Source organism: Gossypium hirsutum, chromosome D10, assembly GCF_007990345.1.
Source record: "Gossypium hirsutum isolate 1008001.06 chromosome D10, Gossypium_hirsutum_v2.1, whole genome shotgun sequence".
Taxonomy (NCBI): Eukaryota; Viridiplantae; Streptophyta; class Magnoliopsida; order Malvales; family Malvaceae; genus Gossypium; species Gossypium hirsutum.
This window is the reverse complement of record NC_053446.1, coordinates 50,481,520-50,507,455: the sequence shown is the minus strand read 5'-3', so window position 1 is coordinate 50,507,455 and position 25,936 is coordinate 50,481,520. Positions and strand designations below refer to the sequence as shown.

At 33.6% G+C, this 25,936-nt stretch overlaps 2 non-coding genes across 2 annotated transcripts; one reads left to right on the top strand and one right to left on the bottom strand.

Moving 5' to 3' along the window:
* Nucleotides 1-17,849: 17,849 nt before the first annotated feature.
* LOC121222893 (small nucleolar RNA R71) lies at nucleotides 17,850-17,956 on the bottom strand. Its single transcript, XR_005920262.1, has one exon. It is a non-coding gene; the product is annotated as a small nucleolar RNA R71 (small nucleolar RNA).
* Nucleotides 17,957-25,382: 7,426 nt separating this feature from the next.
* On the top strand, nucleotides 25,383-25,489 carry LOC121222792 (small nucleolar RNA R71). Its single transcript, XR_005920163.1, has one exon. It is a non-coding gene; the product is annotated as a small nucleolar RNA R71 (small nucleolar RNA).
* The last annotated feature ends 447 nt before the right edge of the window (nucleotides 25,490-25,936 follow it).

The window sequence follows — 25,936 nt, the reverse complement described above, 5'->3', positions numbered from 1 at the left end:
ACACATATATCTATACTACCAGGGTCCAACCATGGTCTTACGTTCAAGGTGCCATAACCCAATTATGGTCTTATCCGTAAATTCATCATTTGCCACAGAACGATTATACTCAATCCCGCGTTCAATCCAAACTGAGTATTAAATTCAATAATATATTTCTAATAATAATTCATTCATTAGTTAATATCATATACTATCACATTAGGCCATTATTTGTCTCATAAACATTTAGTTCATGCTTTCTATTCACGTTTTTGTATTCAATTCACATTTTCAAATTATATTCCACTTAGTCATTACATGATCTCATATATTTTTACTTAGTCAATTTCCCGATGAACACTTCGGAATAATAACAGATACACAGTGGAATCAGCATGTAGCAACCACCTTTATAGTCAATGGTACCCGATTCACATAGTAGCTTGCACATAGTACTGCACATGTGACCATTTCCATCCGATACACGTAGTAGCCTGCACATAGTACTACACACGTGATTGAACCTATTCGGTATACATAGTAGCCTGCACATAGTACTACACATGCAACCCATCATTCCGATACACGTAGTAGCCTACACATAGTACTACACATGTGACCATCACTTTAACTTTTACATAGTGGCCTACACACAGTCCGTGCCACACATGTGATCATTTCTGTCACTTCATTCGTATCCCTTTTTATTCCGAAGGTTCATTCGGGAATTTTCTTCTTTTTCTCACTACTCTTTTTATCGATCAATTTCAATTTCTCGTCCTTCTTGATTACAATACATTTAACTTAAATAACATTCAAACTATTCATTCCAGTCCAAAAACCATACCTTGGAAAAATTATGTTTTTGCCCCTAAAGTTTCACAAAATTACTATTTGCCCCTAGGCTCGTAAAATAATTTTTATTCAATTTCCTTGCATTTTAGGACTAGCTAAACCATTTTATGACAATTTCAATCCACAATTTTCACTTATTCACACACTTATGGCAGATTTTATAACTTTTCCAAATTAGTCCTTTTAGGTGTTTTTATCGAAAATCACTTAGTTCAAGCCGTTTATCACACTCCAGACATTCATATTCTTCCATAAAACATCAAAATACATGCATATCATTTTTACACTTTTCGCATAATGCTTTCAATATTATCGAAATTAGCTAAGTTGAAAAGTATCTCCATCTATAAGTAAAACAAATCTCATCAAGGTCGGGAGATATCACACTATCATAGGTTATATAATGACATGTATATTCCAAACTTCACATATGCTACGTTCGGTCCGAGAATCGACTAAACCGTAGCTCTGATACCAATAAATGTAACACCCCTAACCCGTATCCTTTTCCAGAATAGGGTTATAGAGCATTACCGGAGTTTACAAATTAATTTTTAGACATTTCATTTCATCAAGCATTCATATTTATAACCAATCAAAATCAAAACAATTATGCGCTAACATTAACCAATTTAACTTATACAAGTCATTATAACCAGAATCAAATCATCCAAAATTACCAATAGAACCAATTGATAATGTGATATATCTCCAACAAGCTTCCAACCCAATCGAGCTTCCGATAATAATTTCAAAATATCTAATAATTATACCTATTACCAATAATAATTCAATTCCAATAATAAAACACACATATATATAATATTCATTACCAAATAGCATTCACTTCTATTAAAATAATACAAAATATAGTTCATACGAACTTACTAGGCTAAATTGCAGAAATAGCAAAATTCAGGAACATTTTGTAAAATTTCTATTTTTCTCGAATTTTCACCCAATCTTTATATAAATTAATATTTCATTAAATATACTAATTTAAATAATAAAACAATTCATTTCATGCAATTTGGTCACTTTTTGACATTTTTACAAATTTACCCTTAAAGTTTCACACTTGTTGAATTTACTCCCTGAATCTAAAACATGTAAATTGATCATTTTTAATGAAAACTCATGCTAGTTGAATAATCATGTATTTTCCTTCTCCTCCTCTCCATTCCACATCCTTAATGTATATAACATGCTAATATGTAACATTATCAATAATTTCACCATTTATTTATATATTCATTCAAAGCCGTCCAATTGAGTTATAGTCACTAAAATATTTATATCTTGAGCTAAAGAACTCAAAATTGAGATCCGTTAATTTTCTCTGAATCTAGACTCAAATATCTTCTTCCCATATAATTTTCAGAATTTTTGGTTTAGCCAATAAGTACAGTTTATTCTTTAAAGTCACTTCTATTTTGCTATTTGATAGTTTCGACCCTTCTTCACTAAAACTTAATTATCTCCTTGTAAAAAATTCAAATGATATCCCTGTTTATTTCTATTCAAAATAGACCCTTTAATAATTTTAAACATATAAATTATAACCTATAATTATTTTTGTACAATGTTTTATGATTTTCCAAATTCAGAATAGGGGAACCAAAAATCATTCTGACCTTGTCTCACAAAATCTAGTATATCTCATGATTTACAATTCCATTACTTACATCGTTTCTTCTATGAGAAACTAGACTCAGTAAGATTTAATTCCATATTTTTTTCATCCTCTAATTTAATTTTCAAAATTTATGGTGATTTCTGAAATTTAGCCTACTGCTGCTGTCCAAAACTGTTTTAGTGCAAAATGTTAATTACTAAGTTTATAACTTCCTTATTCCCTTTCTCTATAATATTTCCCATCACTTTCACTTATTTCTCTTCATTAATATATCAACAACATAAGACTTTATATAAGAAAACTCTACTATAACATCTTTTCATGCTATTTCAATAATATCAAACTTAAAAATATATTGAAATCTCAATGTTCTTACCTTGTCCTATTGATTTCAATCTTTAACTTGATTTTCTCTCTTCTTCAGCTTCATTTTCTTGAATCCAACTTGATATTCTAGCTCCCCATAGTCTCCTTGTTATCTTTCTCTCTTGATGGATATGGAAATTCTTTTGATTTCTAGGTGAAAATGGTAAGTTTTTGGAGGAAGGACCAAATTGTAAAGAAAGCAAAACTTTCCTTCTTTCTCTCTTCTCCTCATGTTGGATGCATGGAAGATGCTGGGTTGGTTGCTTTTCATCTTTGTATCCACATATATATATACGAAATAAATTAATAATAAAATAATAAAATATCATTTAAAAATCAAATTAAAATATTAATAAACTAATATTTATTTAATTAATTAATCTAAAATAGCACCAACATCATCATTGCCTTCTAGATTTCTCTCTCTTCTAATTGACCATTTTTCTCTTTATGTTCTTTTAAAATTCCATCCTTGAGTATCACTTAATTTGGTAAAATTATGATTTAGTCCCTCAAAAATCTTCACCTTTTCAATTTGGTCCGAATTCATCCATTTTCCTTGGTTTCTAGATTATTCTACCCTTAAAATATTTGCACTATTGGTCCTTCAAAATTTTCATATTTACACTTTAACCTCTTAAATTTTGAGTATTTACTCTTGGGCCACAAAACTTTTCTCACTTTTGCGATTTAATCCTTTCTTGAATTAATATGTCATAATAAACTTCTCAATGTTGACATCACTCAAAATTACCCTTTTATCACTTTATTTCGTTATTTTACTATATCAGGAATATTATCTTACTTTCTTACTGTAGTAATTTTTTTGCGTGTTACATCCACTATACGATTACACCAATCAGAGTGAATTCGTTTCTAAGGCAGTGGTTCTTCCATATCACAGTAATAGTTTATTCATTTAATCTCGATTTACTTTCCAGTCTATGCTAATGAGTTTGTTTTGCAGTAGTATATTTTCCAAACAATTATAAATGAGTTACTACTACTGTTAAACATGTCTGCCCCGGTCAAAAAATATATTCCTAATCTCTCCAAGCTCGAGCCTCTTGATGGAACTAACTACCTTCATTGGTCCCAAAGGATGGTCATATTATTTGAACTGCTTAAATTTGACTACGTCCTTTTCAATCCACCCGTCATCGAAGAACACAAAGATTTCGTCATTGTTCCTAGAGACTTGGATGTTGATGCCACAAAGGTCAAGATTGAAAAAGTCAAAAAATGTTCAAAGATCACGTGTTAAGCCACATGGCTAACAACCTCTTTGACCTATTGGTCAAAAAAAAGTTAGCTAAGTCTATTTAAGATACATTGTAAAAGAAATATAAAGTTTGTGCTGTTGGGGTCAAGAAATATGTAATTGGAGAGTGGCTCAAATTTCAAATGCTCGATGATAAGCCAATTATGGATCAAGTACACGTCTACGATAAGTTAGCCTCTGACATCCTAGCTAAAGGTATGGAGATGTGTGAAATTCTCCAAGCAAATGCCCTGGTTGAAAAACTGTTGAAATCTTGGTCTGACTACCGTAGTCTTCTGAAGCATAAAAAGTGGGACATTCATCTGGGAGGACTTATTAGCCATATGAAGATTGAGGAAGCCAGTCGTTTCAAATATTAGGCCTTAATAACCTCAATTAATTTCCTTTAAAAGCTAACATTGTGGAATATGGTTTTGGTTCTGGTCCCAAATTGAACAAGTTTGAAAATGTTGAGAGTTCAAAAAAAGATAGTAAACCACCATAACAAAAAGGCTATCAACTTTAAGAAATTAGGAAAGAATAAAAACCCGACAATCCTACGAAATGCTACGTGTGTGATAGAGCTAGACACAAAGAAAATCAATGTTATCAACGCTTTGACTGCCAGAATGAAAAGAAACCACAAGCAAATCTAGTTGAAAATCCAAATAAGGTGATAGTTGTTGTGGTCTCTAAAGTAAACCTGGTCAAGAATAATGTCGAGTGGATTGTAGACACAGGCGCCTCCAAAAATTTCTACACTAACAGAGAAATGTTTGCCGAGTTTGAAAGTATAGTTGAAGGTGAACAAGTCTACATGTGTAACTCTAACAGCTCAGAAGTACTCAGTAAAGGAAATATTTTTTTGAAACTTACTTCTGTCAAAAAAATTAGCATTAAATAATGTCCTTTGTGTACCTGCCCTGTGTAGGAATTTAATTAGTGGTGGATTATTGAATAAGGAAGACATTAAACTAGTCATTGAATCTGATAAACTCATGCTTTCCCATAATGAAGATTAGGTTGGGAAATGTTATCTTAGTGGAGGCTTATTTGTAATTGAGACTATCTTTAATAATAATAACACAACCATCACTTCTACTTATATCGTTGAATATTTTGACATGTTGCATGCTAGATTAGGTCATATGAATATTCATTCTCTTAAAAAAACTCATAAAAATGAATTTACTCCCTAATCTAGATTATAGTAGCTTTAATAAATGCAAAATCTGTGTTGAATCCAAGCATGTCCTTAAAAACTATTAATGATAGGAAGACTGAACCATTAGAATTAATTAATACTAATCTAGCAAACTTTAGAAACACAAAGTATAAATGGAAAGTGCTATTATATCACCTTTGTAGATGGTTACTCTAGATACACAAAGGTTTATCTCCGAAGATCAAAAGATGAAGCTGATAAAACTTTTCTTTTTTTATAAATCAGAAGTAGAAAACCAGATTGATAGGAGAATAAAACGTCTTTAGATCCGATAGACGTGGTCAATATGACACTAATTTTCTTAAAGAGGTTTGTAAGAAAGGAAATATTATACATGAATTTTTTGCCCCTTATTTCCCACAACAAAATGACATAGTTGAAAGGAAAAACTAAACTCTAAAAGAAATGATCAATGTTTTACTTCTAAGTTTTGGTTTACTTGACAATGTGTGGGGGGATGTCATACTTTCTGCAAACCATATTCTTAATAGAGTGCCTCATAAAAATTTAAATTTTACCTCATATGAATTGTGAAAAGGTTATGTCCCTAATCTAAAATACTTGAGAGTGTGGGAATGTTTAGCAAAAGTAGGTTTGCTTGCTTTTAAAAAGAATACTATCGGATCTAAAATTGTTGAAGTTGTATTTGTTGGATATGCTCTAAATATTATCGTATATAGATTCATGTCTTCATATGATCATTCCATATGTGAATCTAGAGACGTTTTCTTTGAGAATGTTTTTCCATTAAAGAAATCTAGCATAAATACTGGTATACAGTTAGATGAACATGTTTCTGCTTCTAGTACACATAATAGAGATACTCTTCACGATGATGTAGAACCTAAGAGAAGTAAAAGACAATGGATTGCCACTAGTTTTAAACCTGATTCCCTTACTTCATTTGTAACTGAGATTAGTGTTTTAAACTTAATAAGTGGTTCTATTGCTCAAGCATTTTTGATAGATGAAGATCAAAAAACATATGATGAAGCCATAAAATCAATAGATGCAAAATTTTGGAGAAATGCTATTAATACTAAGCTAGAATCTATTATGTCTAATCATACTTACAAACTAGTAGAATTGCCTAAAGGCTTTACACCTATTAGTAACAAATGGGTCTTCAAAAAGAATCTTAGATTAGATGGGTCAATTTAAAAGTATAAGGTAAGACTAGCTGTTAAAGGATTCACTCAGAAGTTTGGAATAGATTATTTTGATACATACTCTCCTATGACTAAGATCTCAGCCATTCATGTTTTGTTTGTCTTAGTTGGTACATCAGATGGATGTGAAGACAACTTTCTTGAATGGAGATTTGGATGATGAGATCTATATGGAGCAACGTCCAGGATTTATGACACCTGATATGGAATATAAAGTATGTAGACTTGGAAAATCTTTGTATGGTCTCAAACAAGATCCAAAATAATGGTATAAAAAATTTCATAAAATTATTCTCACTTTTAGTTTTATTGTTAATGGTGCAGATACATGTGTGTATTCTAATATGTTTCGCTTTGATTGTGTCACCATAAGTCTGTATGTGGATGACATGTTAATTTTCAATTCCAATATATAAGACATTAATAAAACAATGAATTTCTTATTTACCAAATTTGAAATGAATGATTTGGAAGAGTAGATGTAATCTTAGGCATTAGGTTACTAAATCAAAAAAGAGATTTACTTTTAACCAATCTCACTATATAGAGAAAGTGCTAAAAAAAGTTTAATAGCTTTGATGTAATCCCTGTGAGAGCTCCTTACATAAAACTATTAAAAAAATAAAGGAAATAGTGTTTCTTAATTAGAGTATGCTAAAATTATTGGAAGTCTTATGTTCTTGATGAACTGCACTCAGCCTGATATTGCTTGTGAAGTCAGTAGACTAAGTAGATATACCCATAATCCTAGCAATGAGCATTGGAATGCTTTAAAGCGATTGTTGAAATACCTTAAAGTTATAATAACTTTGGAGTTGGATTTTATCGAATACCCTGTAATCCTAAAGGGTTATTCTGATGCAAACTAGGTAACTGATAATGATGAAGTGAGCTTTACAAGTGGGTATGTTTTTACTTTGGGAGGAGCAACTATTTCATGGAAGTCTACTAAATAGTCTTGTATTGCTCTTTCCTCGTTGTAGTCAGATTTTATAGCTCTTGACTTAGCCGGGCAAGAGGCCGAGTGGCTTAGGAATCTACTTACAGATATTCTTTTATAGGAAAATCCAAAACCTCTCATATCTTTATTATGTGACTCACAAGCCGCAATTTGCGTTGCTAAAAGCTAAGCTTACAATGGTAAGAAGAGACATATTCGTATAAGGCATGAATTTGTGAGGCATTTAATAAAGAATAGAGTACTTTCTATGGAATACGTGAGGTCGAAAAGAAACCTAGCTGTAACACCCCACACCTGACCCAATCGTCAGATCCGGGTTTGGAGTGCCACAGGTTGACCTGTTGCAAACACACCACTCATCTTTGTAAAACAACTATCCATTTTAGAGAGTACTTTTTTTTCCAGCAAGGTATTCCATTAATTTAATACTACCTTTTTTTTTCTTATTTTTAAGCAAAAAATTTAAATTGTTAACTCATCACACTTAAAGATTTAAATATACAAGAAATAAGCTTTGGCAGTAGCGTAAATAACATCCATAAAACACAAATAATGATAAGCCAACGAGGAGGCTACCATCAATCATTTGAAGATTTCAGAATAATGTTTCAAGTACAAATTAATGGTTTTAAAATGGTAGTATATAATAGTTGCCCTAGCACTCCCAACAATTTTATGTTACCTAGGAAAATAAAAAGGCTAAAAAATGGTCGCAATTCTGGCTGTTTCCCCTAAATCACCACGCTTAATCTAAGAACCTGAATGTAAGAATAAACTATGTAAGTTCATGAGAAATAAATGAGTTTTGGGGAAATAAAACCCACCAATATTACCATCAGACATTAATAAATAAGACTCAAACTGATAGACTAGTTTTCCATATTTGGAGGATACAACCTCTTGATCCGTAGATCAATTGGCCGATTTTACTGCGATCAAACTCAAGCTTTTGACAGACAACACTAGTTTCTAACACATATATGACAGTCACGGGCCCAACTGCTCCACGGATACACCACTTGTGTGGACTACCCTTTTATGACTAACAGGCTTACTTTACTTTTCAAGCAATGTGCACTACCACATGCACCTTTTTTTTCTCACGTACTCCATTCCTTGTGCTAGCTTCTAATCATTGTTTCGAAGAACCAATTTTTCCTGTATCTTCATATCCGCTCATCAGAGCTATTTAACAATTATCACCTCTGTATCCTCCTAACTTCCATCCTTTTTTGAGCATATATGTGTTCCCTCGCAAGGCTGGGTTTTCACCAATCACGGTTTGCAACAAAGTATCATATTACAAGCAAAATATTTTACAATGTGTTTTCTTTTTATCAATATACATAACATCCTTCTATTGCCTCCTTACACCAGTTTTGATATCGAGCTTGTATACCAAGGAATGAGTACCCATACCATGTATATATCAGGTTTTCTAGGTCTGTTTAATCGTATATAACCTTGCATACACTAACTCTTTGAATATGTTTCCTTCTACATAAACACCAGAGACAAAGAAAAATGCCACTTACCTGGTTGTACAATGATAAGGATTAAACGAATTAAGATAAATACCAGACAGAAGGTACAGAGGAACTCACCAGAACAATTTACTCAAAACTTTGTCTACTCTATTGGTTCATTCCCTTTAATATTAAGACCTTCTCCTGGTTCTTTAGCTGAAAAAATAATACAACTTATTTAAACATAAAAAAATGAAAAAAACTTTAAGATATAGCAAGAATCTGTAAACATGCAAATAGTTTCTAGATAAAAGTTTCCTTCATACCCAGTATTCAAAGAAATCTTACAAAAACTCTCTTACTTTAGCTTCCATCTATCTGGTAAATCTTAACAAAAGGTTCAAGAATTTACCAGCAGAGAACTGGTATAAAAGCTCTCCTAAGCTTTAACAGTCAACACCTTCGTTAGCAAATAAGAACTCTCATGGTTTCTTCGATGATAACGAAGTCTAACAGAGAAGATGAATAAAAAATATCTTCGATGATAACGAAGTCTAAAAGAGAAGATGAATAAAAATATTCTCTCTACTATCCTATTATCACACTATCCTCTTTATAGGTAACTCCTGTCCAAATCTCAATCAGGATTATCTCTAATCATTACTCGCTTTCGTACACTTTCACTAATTAATCACATCCTAAAAGGCTCTCCAAGTGTCCTAATTACTAACATGTTACCTCTACTAAGATGTTAGACGACTTAAATGTGTCCCAAAAGCTATCATACTTACTTTAGCAACGACACAAAAACACGGGCGGTGATCTTATTAGCAGGAAAGTCTGTCTCATAAGGTTCACACCACAATCAGCAACTTGCCACACCGCAAAGTGGAACTCATTCGTATTGTCGAAGTAGCCATGAGGTTACCCTCCTCATCCTGTCTAAGCCTCAATTTAGGAGGTATTTGCCAGCGTAGTCTCCCAAATTAGGCCAACTCAGCAACTAGGGTGTGACACTAGCTGATCCACTAACCAAAGGATTAAGTAGGACAATTGTTCTTGATTCATCGAGAGAGATGAGTCTCAAGCCTAGTGGTTAAGGAATTCATGGTAGATACCCAACTTAGTTCTCTAACTTCATTGAGGTTAAAAAAACCACGGAAAGACTTATAATGTACATTTTATCTATCTCTAATGTGAATAATGTACATGCATAAGGTTGAGTTCTTACTCTTAATGAATTCATAGCTCAAAGTTTGGGTGGTCCTATTGAGGCGGGCTTGATGAATTCACCGACATATGTGGTTGATTTTATTACTCTTAATGAATTTATATCCCAGAGTTTGTGTAACAGCTCACCTGGCGAAGTTTCCATACTTGGTTACTATTTGGCGTATAGATGGTAAATTAAGGATAGATTTCGCTAAGTATAGTATTTGTTCTAGCTAAGTATAGAATTTTGTGTAATCCTAGTTTGGCGAGCTCTAAGGTTTGACAGACTCTTTTGTTAAGTATCCTCCCAACCTAGATGCTTTGGGCGAACTTGTTAAGTTCACAATTGTTTATATTTGTTTATTATTTTAGTATGGTGATTTGGTTAATCAAGTTGAGGTCTAGTTAGAACAGAACTAGACTACTGTAGATGATAATACTTAAAATTTCTTAAATGCACTTAATCATATGAATGAAGAGAGTTACTAGAATTATCTGATTTTTCCACTAATATTTGTCTCTATTGCTTAAGTATATAAGGATAATGGTGGTCTTTTTGTGACACTTTTACGTTTTCTTCTTCTTTTTTGATTTTCTATGAAAGTCTTTGAAAAATTTAAGCTTAGAAAACTTCATCGAAGTGAAGGCTCAGAGTATCTAGGTGACTTATACGTTAGTACCAGCTCACTAGTAATTACTGATGAACCCTTATGTTATCATTGTAGTCATTTACATTTTTTTCGTATTGTATGCATAGATGTTAGAATGGTGTGTGAGTAAGGAAACTTCATGATTCTAGATTAAGTGTTGTTGATTCTTGCATGCATGTTCAGATTTGATAGATTGATGATCTGGTATGTATAAATATCTTTCTTTTATCTCAAAAAGCTAACAAGGTCCAAGCAATAAAGGCAAAGGGCATGCTTTGTAGATTGTGCTAAAATTTTTGGTGAGTTCCTTCTTACTTCCATGTGTTGTAAATCTCTTTGTTATATAATTCGTGTAAGGTAAGTAAGAATGAGAAAAAAAAGTACAGAATAAAGACAAAAGCATTGTGACTGAGAAAAAAAAGTAAAAAGTCAAGTGACAAAAAAAATTCACAAAAGTGAGAGAAAACTCAATCATCAATGCACTAAAACTCGTTAAGTTGACCATACCTGCTAGTATTATATTTTATCTTCCTACATTGAGAGATAAGGTAGGTGAGAGAGGGAGACAAAAGACAGTGAGCTTGGATGGGACATTAAGAGGGAAAAGAGGGAACATGTCATGTGCTTAACTATTTCTAGTGTTTGAACTGTTTTGAGCCATATCTTTCTTTAAACTCATGTCGTCCTATGCCTCAGAACTTTACAAGCCTAGAAGACCAATGCGATTGTTCTCTGTGCATACTATTCTTGAATTGCTAACAATTATACTCAATGAATAGTTTTTGATTCACATGATTGTTTATACTACATATCTATTTGATTTATGTTAATGGTGATATTGTTAAATCTTTGATCATGGGAATTACTTCTAATTTGTTAGTAATGTAACTTTGTAAACTAATCTTGATTTGCTTTAAAAATTTTCAAGACATCGAAATATCAAGATTAAGTTCTTTGTGCGATAAGAATTGTTATCTATTTAATATTTTATAATTATGTTTTTAATAGTAATAAAATCTAATGGATTTCTTCTTATTGCACCCTATGTATCTAGACTTGGTTTGCTTGAAGACAAGCAAAAAGTTAAGTGTAGGGGAGTCCAGGTGTGAGGTTCTTATTTATATCCATCTTCACTAACTCTAGCTTGTTTAAAGAAACAAACCAAGTTCATTTTTTATTTTTTATTTTTTATTTACGGTTTGTCAGTTGGTTTACTTTTATTTACAACTATTTTTTTCTTTTTGTTTTCATACCTTATTTTTCATTTATTTTAATTATATGTTTACATTGCTTCAAGACAAGCAGTGACTTAAGTGTGGGGGCGTTTGATCTATCATAATTCAGTGGAGCAGATTAAATTAGTTTTCGCATTTAAGAAGCTTGAATACAATCACTTTTGTTATGTTTTAGTCGAGTTTTCATAGCTTCATTTACACTCAATAAAAAGTGTAATTTAAGTCTTTTATTGACCATAAGGGATAAATAAGGCCTAAAGGTAAGATAATATACTTTATGATGTGCAGGAGACCATTAAAAGGAATGTTAACTCGATACTGGTCGCTGTGTTGCAACATGGAGAGTTTGGTGTCGCAATATTGTGAGCAGAATAGAAGAATTTCAAGTCTACCTTTGGTGATGCATCACAGCCTGAGGATGTTGCCTATGTCACGACACGCCCCTAAAGACACCCTGAATATGAGCATACTACCCTTGATGTCATGACACAGACAATAGGGTTTCACGACATCAGTCCTGTACGAGAAGCACTTATGAGTCATTGGTGTTTTGGTCTACACAATCAAATGTTTAACACGAGAACATTAGCTAACCTAGGGTTGAGGATGACAAGTACCCTAGTTCTATAAATAAACTCATTTAACACTTGTGATGGACAACTTTTGATATTCTAGGTTTTTCTTTGTAATTTAGTTTTTAATATTTTTTCTTTCTCTTAGGGTTTAGATTTCATTTTAGTTCTTTTCATTCGTGTTTGAAAAACTTGATTTGTAAACACAATCAAACGTTTGAGGATTTATGCGCTTCATCAATTGAATACAATCAAGATTCTCTAAAATTTATTCTTGATTTATTTTTTCATGCATATCATCAAGTTTACTATGTTTATGGATTCCATGAGGAACTAATCCTCTTATGGTGGATTAGCAAGTGGATGTGTTATTAACTAATCGTTATGTAGCGTTTTCTTATTGGATCAGCTGTTTGAGAAAGGAAGAACTTAAACACTAGGCTTGACAACCCTAAGAAGTCATTTAGGTGGGAATTAACCCAAAATTGGCATGGCCTATCCATAAGCACCTTAGCCCTGAACTGATCTAGACTGTGAGATCGAGAGATAAGTTGTTCTTCCCGACTTGTTAGTTTAGTGGAAGTTTGAGAGATCCTGCTAGGATAATGACTAGTTGATTGAATAGAAACCTAAAATAGGAATACGTTATAATCACCAAAGTGAGCTAATCACCCATAACTAGATTTGATTAAGTTTATAAATTAAGTTTTCTGAAGTCTACTTTATTTATGCATATTTTATTTCACCATTTATAAAAATCCAAAAATTCTTCTTTATGTTTCATCATACTATAATTTATTTAAACTACTAATTAGATCTATTAGCGTTTATGTTACAATTAATCTAGTACTCACCTCCCTTGGGTACGATCCTCGGAGTACTCACCTAGTTTGTTGTAACTATATTACAACATGACCGATATACTTGTAGACACCACCTCAATTCCACATCTTTAGTTGTAGTATTCACATTCTAGACATTAGTATGTTCGGAGGCGGTCAATACGCCAAATGGCTTCAACTTTATTTCAAACTATTAATGATTCCATTCAAACTTTAGTAAAGCCACAGCTATCATATATTTATATGTATAAATTTGCAATAATTTTATAATTTTTTTGCCAAATTATTTTGCTATAAGCTAGTCCAATTTTGAGTAATGACACATCAAAATCGGATCCTATCATAGGGTTAGGTTTGGCAAGGTTTGGCATGTTACAGTTTGGGTGGTCCTAGTGAGACGGACTTGATGAATTCACTAAATTTAAATTTTAGAGGATGAACTTAATACATGCTCTTAATGATTTCATAGTCCTGATTCGGTTGATCTATATTGAGATAGACTTGTTGCAATCACCTACGTAAGTGTGAAGAACAAGCCACCGTTTATGAAAAGCATTGGGCAGTCTTTTTAGAGCACTTACCAGCATCCTAAGGTGTATTGGCTAAAACTTGTTGATTTATCACGGAACATCAATTGGATTTGAGATTTTTTGTGTGTCATGAGTTAACCCCTATCTTAACAAGCTCAAGATTCATTCACTTGTTAAGAGAAAAGTCACTCATTTCACTTGTACTACTTCAAATGCACAATATACTAGTGCTTAAGCAGCTAATTCGAAGTTTCTCTTCTCATGTCTTTTCTTGTGTTTACAAAATTTCCAATCACTTTGCATTAGTGGGGGAATGTTAATAATGCAAATTTATTTCAACAATTACAAATCATTATTTCCAACAATAATAAATCATTTTTTACACTGACAAAAACATTAAATATTTTTCAGACTGTTTCATGGAAATATTACCATTTTTCCCTACTAAATTACATTTTTATCCCTTCCAAAATTCTATAAGTAGGAGGCATTTTCCCTTCATTTGATACACAACTAAAAAAACAAAGCTTCTACTCTCTCTCAACTATCTCTCATTCTTTCTAAAACTTTAGAATTTTTCTTAAATTGCATTAGAGAAAATTATGTCTAGGAGTTTGGGTTTTAAGCGGAACCGTTTGTAACCCTTCCAACTTTCCTGAGAATTGATCTTTGTGACACCCTAAACTTGACTAGGATGGACCGACCCGAATTCGAAGCGTTACATTAGCCACCTAAGTGACTCACCGGCTAATGACCACCCAAGACACACCCCTACCTTATAACACCTCAATCTTTTCTGATTATTAGTTAATTATTAAAGCTGAAGCAAATTATGAGCCAATTTTAAACTTTTCCTAGGTAATTTAACCTAAGGGCATTTTTATTATTTTACCACCTATGGTAAAACTAATTTGATTTTAGATCTAGATGTTTACCAACCTTCTTTTAGTCAAAATTATGCAAGCCTAAAAATTTTATCTTAATTTGAGTTCGTTTACTATGTCTAATTCAAGTTTTATTTTTAGGGATTAAATTGTAACAAATACAAACTATCAAGACCTATTCTGAATTATGAATTAAGTGTGTTTCTGTCGAATTTTAACCATTACGAGGCTAATCCGAAAATTTTAACAAGTTTCCTTATCATCTAGGGCTCTAATTAGATTAATCAATTTTCAAGACTAAATCATAACTTAAACAAATTAGAATATCAATTTAAAAAGGTAAAAATTCAAACCCCAAAAATCCCACACTACCGTGTCCCCAGACCGTGTGCCATGAAATGACCGTATTCATGTCGGAAAAAACTTTTAGGAAGATTGCACACACCCGTGTGGAAATCCCACAGGGCCGAATTTGATAGCTCCAGTTTCCACAGGCCCATGTCACTTACCCACACACCCGTGTGAAAACTGTAAACTGAAAAATATATAGGATTTTTCCTATATAATTCATTACCTTTTTACTTAAATTTGTTGCTAAAACGAAGTAATTGTTTAATAAATTAATGGAATATGCAAAAATATTAATTTAAGTTATAGAAATTATTAAAATGTGATTTTATACTTTATTATATAGTTTTCATGCATAAAATGACTTATTTTATATTATTTGAGCATATACTATTTTTAAGCAATAAAGTGGGCCAGGCCATGCATGATTAAATTAAATAATAAATTATAAATTTATATTTAATAATTAATTTTTAATATTTTATTAATAAATTGGGTTTTAATTAATTAATTAAATTGATTAAATTAAAGTGGTTAAATTATATTATTTGGTTATTTAAACTATCTACTATTTTTGGACACGTCTGAGAGTTTTCTTCTAATTGCAAAATCGTCCAAATTGGGGACCAAGGCAACCCAATTTTTGGCTACACATGGATGTCATAAACCATTTTTTGGTTTAATTATACAAAGTCCTTGAAAAGTTAAAGAAATCAGAGATTTTCTCGAAGATTTGCTGATGACTGAGTCTTAGTCCTGAGTTTTTTTTGCACTCAAATTGACCAAAAATCAAGAAAAAAATCAGCCACCTTTCCTCAATTCATGGCCAACCACTCTTGGAGGAAGTTTCAAAGGATGAACACTCCTATTTTCAGCAAACTAGCTCCCTTGCCTCACCTATAAATAAGAGCTCATTTCTCACGTTTTCAATCATCCCTCATCCCATCATCTCTCACTCATTCATCATTATCTCAACTCTTTTAGCTATCTTTACCATTCATCATCCTTGCATAAGGATTTTAGCAATTAATCCTCTTAAAGAACCCTTGGTCGGCCACCTTGGAGAGCCATCAGCAAAGGAGCAACGGAAAAAAGCGAAGGAGCCTCGTCAGTCAGAGTCTTGGGTGACAGCCACTCTGAATTGGGTTTAATCTTTATTTTCTTTGAATTTAACTTAAAAATGTTTTCTATGTGTTCTTTGTTCTTGTTTAAAAAATGATAGCTTAATTTTATTTAAGCTAGGATGATTATTTTGATGAAATAATATTTATTTGATTCATGTTTATCATGTTTGTGCCTCAATCAATCATGTTTACAATTAAAATCAAGGCTGTACTTCATTCATACATGATTGAAATGCACCTGAATTAGCTGAGCGATCCTAACCAGACAATGGCTAATGGACGCATAATTGAAATGTGCAGGCTTAATTTAAATCCTAACCCGATTGAATTATAGGTTGCATAACAACTCTAACCAAGCTCTGTTATCTGCATAGTTTTTAGATTTGTGTGATTAAATTGTTTCAAACCTAATACGTCCCTGTTACCTCACACGAATGCTAAGAAACCCTTAGTAAATAAGGATCAATAAAATGCTTATTTACTAAGTAAAGGATTCCGAAAGGACCTAATGTGGTTTTTGAACTCATGAAAGATGAAGTTGCCCTGGAATGTTTTTCTGAATGTTATTAAGCATGTTGATAATAAATTGAGTTTAATTAAAGTAGTCCTAGTTTATTTATGTTATAATTATTGCAAATTATGTTTAATTTTACTAATATCTATTTCATTCATATAGTTTGCATAATTAGGATAATTTGCATTAGGGATCAATACATTTAGTTTAATATATTTTAATCACCACTTCTCAACTATAAATTATTTTTATTTACCAAATTGTTAATATAATTTTACAAATTAAGTGACTTAGCACAAATACAATCCATGTGGAGACGATAACTTAATAATTACTTATTACTTGATAACGACTGTGTACACTTGCACAAACGCCAGTGTTAGAAGTTTTTGGCGCCGTTGCCGGGGATTGTCAACTATTGCCATATTCATTTTTTTATGAAATTATTTATTTTTAATTTGATTTATTGCCATGGATCGAATTATCGATTTACTCCCTGTAGACCCTGAAATTGAGCGAACTTTCAGACAAAGAAGACATGAACGAATAGCTCAAAGACAAGTCGAGATGAACCTTGGAAATTAGAATCAAGACTAAGGTACTGAAGCCGATCGTGTATGAAATTTTATCCTCATTACAGATGATAGGGATTGATGCATCAGAAAATATGCTATGACACTTTTCAGTGAGCTAAACCCAGGAATTAGAAGGCTAGATATTGAGGCAACCCAGTTTGTATTGAAACCAGTAATGTTTCAAATGCTACAAACGGTGGGCCAATGTAGTGATATGCCCACAAAAGATCCACATCTCCACCTTTGATTGTTTATGGAGGTAAGTGATTCATTCAAGATAGTCGGTGTGACTGAAGACGCACTGAGGTTGAAGTTGTTTCCGTACTCATTGCGAGATCGAGCACGAGCATTACTCAATTCATTGCCACCAAGTTCCTTATCTTCATGGCAAGAATTAGCAGAGAGATTTTTGGTTAAATATTTTCCACCTAGAAAAAACACTAAGTTGTGGAACAAGATCACAACTTTCCAACAATGGGATGACGAGTCTTTCTATAAGGCTTGGGAGCGATTCAAGGAGTTACTTCATAAGTGTCCTAATCATGGGATTCCTCACTGTATCTAGTTGGAGACAATCTATAATGGTCTCAATGCACATACAAGATTGGTGGTAGATGCTTCTGCGAATGGTGCAATTTGGTCTAAGTATTATAATGAGGCTTATGAGATCATCGAGAGGATCGCGAGTGATAATTATCAATGGCCAAAAAATCGAATAGCTTCAAGAAGACGTGTAGTCAGAGTTTATGAAGTTGACGCCCTCACTTCGTTATCAGCTCAGGTATCGTCTATTTCCTCTATGATTAAACAGTTAACTGCTAATAGTACTAATAATTTTATAGCTCAACCACCAAGTCTGTTTGAAGTAGTTTCCTGTGTGTACTGTGGGAAAGGTCATTCTTTTGAGAATTGTCCATTAAATCTCGAGTAAGTGTACTATATGGGGAACCAATATCAAAATAGGAGTGGACAAGGACCCCAGTCCAACTTTTACAATCCTTCATGGTGTAATCATCCTAGCTTTTCTTGGAGCAACCAAGGAAATGGACCGAACAATAACTTATTGTAGCAAAGACCCAACCAATCTCAAGAGTTTAATCAGCAAGCTCTAAAACCACCTCAAGATGAGGCATCAAACAGTTTGAAGAACTTGTTGAAAGCGTACATGGCAACGAATGACGCTTTGATCCGAAGCCAAGCAACAACACTGAAAAATTTGGAAAACCAAATAGGTCTGTGGCTACGAAGTTTTGTAATAGACCGCAAGGAACCTTGTCGAGCAATACTGAGAATCCAAGGAATTCAGGTAAAGAACATATCAAAGTAGTGGCATTGCGAAGTGGCAAGACTCTGGAACCCCGATTGATTGATGTCGAAGATGAGCATGTTGAAAAGAAGGGAAGTCAACCAGATGTTGAAGTTCCTACACCAAAAGAATCGGAATCCTCAAAGTCGGACAAGGTAAACCCTGACTTTATGAATTCAGATAGTTTAGCATCTTCTGTGGATGTAGATTTACCTACTTAGAAATGTTGTCCGGTTCAACTGAAAGTTCCATCACCTCCATATCCGAAAAGATTGCAGCAACACAAGCAGAAACAAGAGGTGCAATTCAAGAAGTTTTTGGATGTTCTGAAGCAATTTCACATCAATATTCCGTTAGTGGAGGCTTTAGAAAAAATGTCGAATTATGTGAAGTTTATGAAGGATATACTGTCCAAGAAAAAACGACTGAGTAAGTATGAGACTGTTGCCTTTGCAAAGGAGTGCAATGGGTTCCTGCAGAATAAACTGCCACTGAAATTGAAAGACCCAGGAAGCTTTACTATATACCCTATAACACTGGTAAATCTTACTGTGTTAAAGCTTTGTGTGACTTAGGAGCGATTATCAACTTGATGCCTAAGTCTATTTTCAAGATGTTAGGGATAGGTGAAGTAAGACCTACAACTGTGACGCTTCAGCTAGTGGATCGATCTTTAGCATATCCCGAAGGAAAGATCGAGGATGTTTTGGTAAGAGTCGATAAATTTATTTTTCCTATTGATTTTATTATCTTAGATTTTGAAGCAGACAAGGAAGTGCCAGTCATCCTTGGCAAACCTTTCTTAGCCACGAGAAGAACGTTAATTGATGTGCAGAAAGGCAAACTCACCATGCGAGTTCAAGATGACCATGTAACTTTTAACATTCTTAAAGCGATGAAATTTCACGACCTGACAGAAGAGTGTTTAGTTATGGAAGAAATAGAAACCTTGGTTTCTATGGAAAGCAATTTTGAGGAAGATCCATTGGAGAAAGCCTTAGAGTTTGATCCTTTGATGGATGAAGAAGGTGAAGAAAACATGGCTTTGATGGAAGCCAATCTGAGAAATTTTATTCAATCTACACTGTTTGAACCATTGGAGTTAAAAGTCAGAAAATTTGTGCAACCCAAGTTGTCAATCGAAGAACCAGGTACACTCGAACTAAAGGTACTTCCTTCCCATTTGAAATATGTTTATTTAGGTGACTGTTCTACTTTGCCTGTGATTATTTCAGCAGAACTAACGAAAGATCAAGAGGAACAACTAATTGTTGTTTTAAAGAAATTTAAGAAAACAATTGATTGGACCATAGCTGATATTCGAGGTACAAACCCTTCTTTTTGCATGCATAAAATCATTTTAGAATAAGGTTAAAGAGCTCGAATTGATGGGAAAATAAGGCTCAATCCTATTATGGAAAAAGTTGTGAAAAAGGAAGTGATCAAATGGTTAGATGCAGGAATCATCTATCTTATTTCAAATAGTTCGTAGGTAAGTCCAGTGCAGTGTGTGCCGAAGAAAGGTGGAATCACGATTGTTGAAAATGAGCGCAACGAATTGATTCCAACAAGAACTGTTACTGGTTGGAGAATCTGTATTGATTATAGAAAGCTGAATAAAGTCACTCAGAAGGATCATTTTATGTTACCTTTTATGGATCAGATGTTAGATCGACTAGCAGGTAATGAATTCTATTGTTTTTTAGATGGTTATTCGGGATATAACCAAATAGTTGTAGCCCCGGAGGACCAACATAAAACAACATTTACTTGTCCATATGGTGCTTTTGCTTTTAGGCGAATGCCTTTTGGTTTATTTAATGCACCTGTAACTTTTCAACGATGCATGATGTCAGTATTTACTGATATGGTTAAAAATTTTGTTAAGGTTTTCATGGATGATTTTTCTATTTTTGGTAACACTTATGATACCTGTTTGAGTAATTTGGCTAAGGTACTGAAGAGATGCGAAGAGACGATCTTGTCCTTAACTGGGAGAAATGTCATTTTGTGGTGAAAGAAGGGATTGTCTTAGGCTATAGAATTTCAAAGAAAAGAATTGAAGTCGACAAAGCAAAGGTGGACATAATTGAATAATTACCGGCCTCAATTAATGTGAAAGGAGTCAGAAGTTTCTTAGGTCATGCTGGTTTTTACCGAAGGTTTATCAAGGATTTCTCGAAAATTTCTAAGCCATTATGTTTATTGTTAGAGAAAGATCCAATGTTCGATTTCAACAAAGCATGTTTAGAAGCTTTTGCAAAGTTGAAAAAAGGTTAATCTCAGCCCAATAATCATTACACCCGATTGGAGCACATCTTTTAAGTTGATGTGCGATGCAAGTGACTATGTTGTTGGAGCTGTGATCGGTCAAAGAAAAAATAAAGTGTTCCACCCGATTTACAGTGCAAGTAGAACCTTGACGGGAGCCCAACTCAATTATACGGTAACTGAAAAGGAACTATTTGCTATAGTTTTTGGTTTTGAAAAATTTCGCTCATATCTTATAGGTACCAAAGTTACAGTATTTATTGACCATGCGGCCATTAAATACTTGCTCACGATGAAAGATGCGAAACCAAGGCTAATTCGTTGGATACTTTTACTCCAAGAGTTTGACCTTGAGATCCAAGACAGAAAAGGTGTTGAAAATCAAGTAGCTGATCATCTGTCGAGGTTAGAGTAAGATGAGGTAATGCGATCACGTGTGCCTATCAATGAGAATTTCCTAGATGAACACTTATTTGAGGTGATTCAAATTCATGAAACACCTTAGTTTGCTGATTTTGCCTATTATATTGCATGTGGAATAATTCCTCGAGAAAGGACATACCAACAAAGGAAGAAATTCCTTCATGATAGTCGTTATTGTCTTTGGGAGGATCTATTTTTGTTTAAATAGTGTACAGATAATATAATCCGAAAGTGCGTAGCTGAAAGCGAGATTGCTGAGATCTTATATCATTGCCATTCATCTCCAAGTGGGGGGCACTCTAGTGGTTCACGTATTGCAGGAAAGATTTTGCAAGCAGGTTTCTTTTGGTCTACACTATTTAAAGATGCTTACGCTTATGTAAAGAATTGCGATAAGTTCCAAAGAATCGGAAATATATCATGGAGGAATGAGATGCCCTTATCAAATATTTTGGAGATTGAATTATTTGACGTATGGGGCATTGACTTCTTAGGCCCGTTTCCTTCTTCGTATGGGAACAAATACATCTTAGTTACTGTGGACTATGTATCCAAGTGGGTTGAATCTAAAGCATACCCTACAAATGATGCTAAGGTAGTCATGCGATTCCTACATAAACATGTGTTTACACGATTTGGGACACCAAGAGCTATTATTAGTGATGAAGGGTCTCACTTTGTAACCAAATGGCTTAAGTGGTTGCTTGAAAAATATGATGTAATGCACAAGATTGCTATTGCTTATCACCTCCAGTCCAATAGGCAAGTTGAAAGAGTGAACCGTGAAATCAAATGTATCCTTTAAAAGGTAGCACACCCTAGCAGAAAAGATTGGTCTCGAAGGCTCGATAATACATTATAGGCCTATCGAACAACATTTAAGACTATGTTAGGAATGACTCCTTATCGGTTAGTATTTGGAAAGGCATGTCATTTGCCATTAGAGTTGGAGAATAAAGCTCACTGTGCTTTGAAGCAGTTAAATTTTGATCTAAAGCAGGCCGGTGAGAGAAGGATGTTATAACTGGATGAGCTGGAAGAGCTGAGGTTTTTTTCCTATGAGAATGATAAAATGTGTAAAGAAAGATCAAAGAGATGGCATGATACTCATATACAACTTCACGAGTTTAAAGAAGGTCCGAAGGTTTTGTTTTTTAATTCAAGGCTTAAATTATTTCCTAGGAAGCTGAAATCCCGATGGAAAGGACCCTATACCATCTATCGAGTTTATCCTTACGGAGCTATTGAATTATACGAGAATTATGGAAGTACGTTTAAAGTTAATGGTCAACGTCTCAAACACTACTAGGATGGTGAAGATGAATCCTCGCTCATCTTAGTAGACCCTTAATTTTTCATGAACTCATTATGTAAATAAATAAATAATTAGAACTTATTTTCTTAATTTATTACATTTAATTAATTTTGTCTAAGGAGATTGGAACTTAAGCGGGACCGCTGTGAGCCCTCCAACCTTTCCTGGGAATTAATTTAATGTAATTTGTTAAGAAGAAATTTTCTAATTAAAATTTTTAAGTTTCATTTTGTTCAGTTTAAATTTTAAATTTTTATGTTAATAAAGGGGGTCAAATTTGGCCCAAGTACTAATAAGTTTTTTTTAAGACACAGTTTGAGTTTGAGGCCCAAGACAGAAAAAAGGAGGGAAAAAATTAGGCCTTGTCGTCACACCCATTACTTGCCACCCAAGTAACTTTAATGTAGCTAAATTTTTGCTACATGTTACCCTGACTTTTCCCTATATAAACCCTTCTTCATTCTACTAATTTTCATATCCCTAAAAGCAATTTCCTTCCACCCTCAAAATTCCTAAATCTCTTCTTTGTACCGTCAATGTCAAATCCTGAAAGTAACCCTAGTCATTTTCTTTCTTTTTGCTAAAATTCCCTATTGCTGCCACAAAGAGATCGCTACCGCACCATCCTTGCTATCGCAAGATTTTTGTCATAGCAAGTTATACCAACTTTGCTGATTTCTCTTTTCTCTCTTGTGCATAAAGTCTGTTGAATTTTTGGAAAAATACCATGTCTCGCAAAAGAACTAGATCGTCAAAGACTACTCCTAGAAACCTAATTGTGGTTGATGAAGAAGTGAAAGAACGATTTGATTCAATTTTCAAGCATCAACCTATGATGTCGAAAAAAGGTTTTAATCTGAAGAGCAATGATGTGATGGTTGTTTATGTGCCAATGAGAAAGATAATCAATGCTCTCAAATGGGAATGATTCTGTGATGCTCGTTCACTTTTTGATGATGAACTAGTTCGAGAATTCTATGCTAGTTTGACTACGTAAGATGCTACTGAATTCATTGTTTGAAAGAAAAAGGCACATCTTCCTTCTAAGCCCATCAATGATTTGTTTAATTTACTAGATATTGAAGAAGATGAGTACTACCCTATGATGAGCAATATCAATTTAGATTTTCTTCAACAAGTGCTTGATGTTGTGGCAAATTCGGGATCCCAATGGATTATAAGAAAGTATGGGAGCCATTATTGTCGAAGAGAATACTTGAAACCAGTAGCAAATGTATGGTTTTATTTTATTCGCTACAGTTTTATGCCTACCTCACACGGTGAACAGTTTTATGCCTCATCCATGTCCAATACAACACAATCAACAGGGAATATAAAATTATCGACTTTCACAAGTACATCCTCAATAATACCCCTAGGATATCTAATTGATCTATCTACTAATTGAATACTCATCCTAATGGGTTTGGGTTCTCCAATATCAAGTTGTTTGAACATCTTATAAGGCATCACATTTATACTAGCCCCCAAGTTAGCCAAAGCTTTTTCCACATTTAAATTACCAATAAGACAAAGAATAGTAAAACTCCCTGGATCTTTAAGTTTGTTGGGTAGTTTGTTTGGAGAATGACCGAGCAAACTGCATTGAGCTCCACAGTTGACAAGTCGTCTAACTTCCTTTTATTTGTTAATAGCTCCTTTAAAATTTTTACATACTTTGACATCTGCGAAAGGGCTTCAACAAATGGTAAGTTAATGTGTAGTTTTTTTAGAGTTTAAGAACTGTACCATAATTTTATTTTATGTGGTATCTCTTCAATGCTACTGGATATGGAACTCGAGGTTTGTAGTCTTTAATTATCGACTTATGCTCTTTTCTACTTTCCTCAACCTCATCACTTTTCACAACAGCTTCTTGCTTCGACTTCTTTTCAGGCTCGAGTAAACCTTCCATGTTTTAAATAGTGACTACGTGGATTTGCTCCTTTGGGTTAGTTTTAGAGTTGCTAGGTAAGCTACCTTATGGTCTTTCCAAAACCAGTTTGCCAAGCTGTCCAATTTGATTTTCAAGCCCATGAATTGATGCTTGCTGATTTTCAAAGTTGTCTCATTGTTTTGAAATTAAGTTTTTAACACTAAAATAAATTTAGCTAACATCTCCTCAAGGTTCGATTTTTTCTCTTACTAATAAGGTTGCTAAAAACCCGAAGGGGATTGTGACATTTGTTTCCTTGACCACCCCAAGAGAAATTTGGATGGTTCCTCCAACCTGCATTATAGTTATTGCTATAAAGGTTAATTTGAAGTCTAGAATTGTTACCCATAAAGTTGATTTGCTCATGCTCCATGCTAGAATCAAAAGGTAAACATTTTATATTGATCATCCCCTTTCTATTTGCACCATATTACCCTATCGGATTCACCTACTTAGAAAAATCCAAACCATCAATTTCTTACCAAGAGCTTCAACCTGATTTGCTAACATAAAAACTGCATCAATATTAAAAACACTGGTTGCTTTAATCGGTTTCATTCTCATGACTTGTCACTGATAGTTATTCAATGTCATCTCCTCAATAAACTCTTGAGCTACCTCGGGTGTTTTATTATTCAATGTTCCACCAGCTGTTGCATCAATTAGTTTCCTAGTCGAGGGATTCAAACCGTTGTAGAAATGTTGAACTTGCAACCATAAAGGTAACCCATGATGAGGGCACATTCTCAACAAATCTTTAAATATCTCTCATGCATCATATAATGTCTCCAAATCAATTTGAGCAAAATAAAATATGTCATTCCTCAACTTAGCTATTTTAGTCGGTGGGAAGTACTTCAACAGAAACTTCTCAGTACTCTAATCCCAAGTCGTGATAGAACCTTATGGAAATGAATTTAACCATTGTTTTGCCCTGCTCCTCAAAGAGAATGGGAACAACCGTAAGCATACAACAACATCAGCTACACCATTTATCTTGAAATCACAAATCTTTAGAAAGTTAGCTAAATGAGAATTTGGATATTCATCTTGCAAACCATCAAACTGAATATACTGTTGTACCATCCGAATTGTGTTCGACTTGATCTCAAAATTGTTTGCATTAACAGTTCGTTTGACAATACTCGATTCAGCCCTAATCAAAGTGAGCTTAGCATAATCATACATAGTCTGAGGGGCAGGATGTGCAGGAGGTAGCTAATTATTTTGATTATCTCCCATCTTCATAGTAATATCATTTTCCTCTTGATCGTCTAT